Here is a 5,650-nt window from a genome sequence, read left to right on the forward strand (position 1 = left end):
CGAGGTTGGCAGTTCAAGCTCACTAACCACTCATCAGAAAGCCTATACAGGGTCCCTGTGTTTTGGAACTCACTCGATGGTGCTTAACAACAACAAAAGAAAACACGCAGAATCACAGTCTGCATTCCAGTTCCTGCTCCACCCAATGATGTGACTTGGCCACACTGTAAGAACCCTTCTGGGCCTCTTCCTCTGTGGGATGGTATGCTTGACTAGACTGGCACTTGGATCTTTAGCCCGATTCCCTGCCATGGTTCCTTTTCCTTAGCAATTTAAGTCAGAATTTTTTTTTTTTCCCTTGGGCACAATTTAAAATTGTAATTTTGGAAGAATATGAGGTTCTTAATCATCACAGAATTTTTTTCTAAACACTTAAGCTGATGCAATTTTCAGAAATTCAGCAAACAAATTTTGCAATCACTTCTCCTAGTGATTGAAAAGAAGGTAAAAGGACAGCTATCAAAGGCATAATTATATGGTACATTTAGTCAACAACTATACAGGCAAGATGTCAGAAAATAAAGGCACCCATCAATGCACCTCAACTGCACTAAGATTCAGCATATTACCCACTTGGCTCAAACCCAAACCCTACTGCCTTTGAGTCAGACTCAGAGCAGCCACATAGGACAGAGTCGAACTGCTCCTGTAGGGTTTCTGGGTCTGTGAAACTGTACAGAAGCAGACTGCACAACGGCTCTGGGTTCGAACCACTGACCTTTTGGTTAAGGGTCAAATACTTTAACCACAGGTCTACCAGGTTCTTGATTTGACTCAAGGGATCTCTATGTCTTAGGAAGTAGCAACTTCTAGTGACTGGCCAGTCCTAACTCTGAGTCTTTGACCTGCACAAGATATGATTTCGAACTAGCTAATCCTCAGTCTTCTGAAGTTGATCTAATAGTAGTACTGACCTCAAGTAGTTATGGTTAAGAGGATTCACCATAACTATATAAAATTGTGCTCAAACACATAGTAAACACCTTAGAAATTCCATCCTGCCTGGTTACTATGCCATACAAGTTGTTCAGCACCTCACTCTTACTAAATTTTCAGGAAGTGTTGGCTGGATGAACCCATGGTTTGATGACTGACTAATAGACCAAGATAACACTAGGGTTATTTGAAAATAACCTCATATGCATGCGAAAGCTCAACAGTGAATAAGGAAGACCGTAGAAGAATTGATGCTTTTGCGTTATGGTATTGGAGGAGAATATTGAAAGTGCTGTGGACTACCAAGAGAACCAAATAGATCTGTGTTGGAAGAAGTGCAGCCAGATTGCTCCTTGGAGGCCAGGATGGCCAAACTTTGTCTCTCATACTTTGGACATATTGTCAGGAGGGACTAGTCATGGGAGAAGGATATCATGTTTGGTAAGGTGGAGGGTCAGAGAAAAAAAGGAAGACACCCCCAACGAGATGGATTGGCCAAGTGGCATCATTGATGGACTCAAACATGGCCACAATAGTGAGGTTGGCCCAGGGTCAGGCAGTGTTTCATTCTGCTGTGCATAAGGTCACTATGAGTTGGTACCGACTCAATGGCAACTGACAGCAACAACAACATTAATATTCCCACACGTCTGTCAGTTTGCACATTTTAAATTGTAATGCAAAGTGTCTTGTCTTTTTGTTTTATTATGTTTTCATAGTTTTAATCAGTAAGTCACTACAGAACATCGTGATTGTTTGGACATAGTATTTAAATGTAAACATTCCTAAAGGAGCTCTGGTAGCGTAGTGGTTACGAATCGGGCTGCGAACCTTAAGGTCAGCGGTTCGAAACTACCAGCTGCTCCGCGGGAGAAAGATGAGGCTTTCTACTCCCATAAGGATTTACACCCTCGGAAACCCTGTACAGGGTCGCTATGGGTCAGAACCAACTCGACGGCACTTAACAACAACAACAAAGTGTAGATATCATGTTTGGTAGGGTGGAGGGTCGGGAAAAAGAGGAAGACCCCCCCCCAGCGAGATAGATTGGCAAAGTGGCAGCATCAGTGGGCTCAAACGTGGCAACAATTATGAGGTTGGCCCAGGACCAGGCAGTGTTTCATTCTGTTGTGCATAGGGTCGCTATGAGTTGGTACTGACTTTATGGCACCTAATAACAATTTTTAGTAATCTATATTATGCAGATGATCTGCCTATTGGCCTTCTTCCTAATATGTATATTCTTAATTTTATTTTTCTTCCTCCTCTATTACAGATATGGGGTTGAGAAAAAAAAGTGTTTGAAATAAGAATAATGAACATAGTAGAATTTCAGAATCCATGTCTGATATTTATTGCTAGTTCATAAACTTGATAGCAAAATCCACAAGAGTATTTTTGCTTATTTGCCTGAAGATTATCTTCAGCCTATCCTTCATTTTCTCCTTACCAAATTAAGCTAAATTATTTTTAATTGCTTGCAAAGTACATAGCACATTTAATCAACTAAGTTAATTCCATGTGTTTCTTTACTCATCTTACCATTTGATCAACATAAAAACGATCCATGGTACATACCCTATACCTTTTATTAATTAGACACAAACACAGTGTTTGACATTGAATCCAATGCAAGGTCAGAAATGGATGCTAAGGCCTTCTGGGTGTTCTACAATGAAATCAATGACAGAAATGGCATAATGTGTTGAATAATATACAAATCCAGATCTGTACACTAGGCTTATATTTCAAATAGATAAATTATTTTAGGACAATGCATTCAAAGCTATTATATTATGTAGTAGGTTCCGTTTTCTACATCACAGTTTCTATCTAGTCTGTTGAGGAAATATCGGGCGAGGGGTAGAGGTTGCATAAGGCATGGGGCAGACATTTACTGAATATACTACATTCTTTTTTTGTACCGTGGCACTTTGCTCAGAGAACTTTGCACACGTTGTTGTTACTAAGTATGGTTGGGTCGGTTCTGACTCATAATGCCCGGGTTTCCAAGGAGCATCTACTGAGTTTAAGCCACTGGCCCTGTGGTTCAAACTGACTTTGTAGTCCTGTGCTTATCCTACAGTGCCATACTGTACATAAATCTGACCAATCTCATAAGTAACTTTCCTTCAGGACACTCAACTGAAAATAGGCTGAGATACAATAGTCAAGTCTCTGTTGTTTTCACTATGGCATCTTTCTTTGTTGTTGTTAACTGTTGTCAAGTTGGTTCCAACTCATGGTGACCCTGCATAGGATTTTCAAGAAGCTGCTGGTGGGTTTGAACTGCTGATCTTGTGGTTTGTAAGCCAGTGCTGATCCTGCAGCACCGCACCAGGCATGTTTCTAAGATAACAGTAAAGTGCAATTTTTTTAATGGATACTTTCTTCTCACTAGTATATAGCTCAGCTACTTGTCATTGCATTACCACATCTGGAGCTATTTAAGCTTTTGGCTTACATTTCACTTTTACACACTGTTATAAAAGCTGCATTCCAGAAAGAAATATAGACTTTTATTCAGACATAAAATTTGGCTAATAGCAATGATTGTGAGGATGGCATAGGACCAGGCAAGGTTTCCTTCTGCTGTATGTAGGGTCTGTATGAGTAGAAATGTCTCAGGGCCACTAACAACAACAGCAATGGCAATGACAAGGATGACTGAGAAGGGGGGCGTGAAATTGCCAAATCTATATTAGAAGTTATAGTGTTCTCCAGGAAAGAACTTGAGCATGTCATGTTGTGAAATAGCATGTGGCAGAAGATATGATGTGGTGCTCTGGCGGATTCCGTTATCCATATGGTGTGTTGATTTATCCTCTTTCCTTGGGGAATGTACTAAGGATGAAAGGAGAATGGCATCCTTCAAAAGTGTATCGAATAATCATCTGAGCCTGAATGGGTTTTGATTATACCAACATGCACAGTGACTCAGTGAGGATAATGAAAAACTAGACTTTCTGAAGGCATGTTGCACCATTTTCTATCAACGTCAGTCAAATATGTATTATTTCAACAGGATGGAGTCATCAAAGATTATTTCATAGATTTCAGCAACAACCTCGAAAGAATCAATGCCAAATACAGCATATCTGTGAACTGCTATTTTTGCAATTATTATACAATAAAGCACCACATTTTCATTAGTAATCTGAGAGACAAAAATAAAAAATAAAATCACTCCATATGGAATGACTCAGCAACATTATCTAGAATATATTTTAAATTACAATTATGTAATATTCACCTACTCAGAGATTAGAAGAAAGCATATTGATTTAATCATAGTGTTTAAAATTTGCTGCAGATGAGGCGAAATGCACTTGTAAGAACTGTACAAAGCACTTTAAAACTTTAAGTAAGTAAAAGCTCTACTCATCTATGTATCTATGGTTCACAAGAGTGGGATGTGTTTTTTTAAAACAATTATTGGTAAGAAGTCCAAGAGAAATATTAAGTCTGTAATATACTGGTATAGCTGGTATAGCTACTGTAGGATAAGCACTGATATAGCTCTGTAGGATAAACACTGAAATGCTAACCCCAAGGTTGGTGGTTCAAACCCACCAGGCCTTCCTCCAAAACCCTATACAAAGTTGGTTTGAGTTGACACTGATTCTTTGACACTGAACAAAAATAACATAGGGAGATTAAAGTAGCCGAAGAAGGCATTTTATTTATTTATATTGTGGTTTGGCTGAAAGTTTACAGAGCAAATTACATAGTGGGTTATAGAACATTGTCTTTGTGAGAAATAAGTCTTTAAAGGGTATCTTATAAATTCTACTATTTAATATATATATTTAATGTTTATTTTTTAAAGGTTTTGTTTTGACTTAAGATATTTAAATTCAAGAAACTACTGATTTATTAAAGTTTAAAGCTAAGACAATGGGTAAACTTACCCTAGTTGTAGAAACAGACATATGAGATTGTCATGGGCTGAATTGTGTCAGCTTTATTGGACCATGATTTGTAGTGGGATTTTGACAGTTATATGATGATCCCCCATGAAGTGATCTGATGTGTGATAAGCCAATAAAAGGATTAAGAGTGGAATGCATAATCCTTAATCCCACTATGACCCTGACCCAATGTATGGGAGACTCCAAGGCTGTGACATGCAACACCTTTTATCTTGCAAGTGATAAAAGGAGAGAGACTTGAAGTAAGAAAGGGGTCCCCATTGCTACTAAGAGAGAAGAGCCAGAAGTCGGAAGGGAACTTTGGACCTGGGGTCTCTGCCATGTGAAACCTAGGGAATGATTGATGTCAAGACACTTGGTGATCTCCAAAGGAATGCTGGGCCTTCCCCCAGAGCCGGTTCTCTGAATTTGAACTTTTAAACTGTGAAAGAATACATTTCTGTTTGTTAAGCCCTCCACTAATGATATTTTTTTGTTATAGCAACACTAGCTAACTAAGTAAGGAGCTCTGGTAGCATAGTGGTTATAAATCAGGCTGCTAATCTCAAGATCAGCAGTTCGAAACTACCACTGGTTGCATGGGAGAAAGATGAGGCTTTCTGCTCCTGTAAAACTTTACAGCCTCAGAAACCCTATACAATGTGACTATGAGTCATACTGACTCCATGGCACATAACCATCAACCACCACAGATAACTAAGTGAACTCCTGGTATGGTGCTGTAGGATGAGTATTGGACCTCGAACCACAAGGTCAGCAGTTCAAACCCACCAGCTGCTCCT

This window comes from Chrysochloris asiatica, unplaced genomic scaffold, assembly GCF_000296735.1.
Source record: "Chrysochloris asiatica unplaced genomic scaffold, ChrAsi1.0 scaffold00099, whole genome shotgun sequence".
Taxonomy (NCBI): domain Eukaryota; kingdom Metazoa; phylum Chordata; class Mammalia; order Afrosoricida; family Chrysochloridae; genus Chrysochloris; species Chrysochloris asiatica.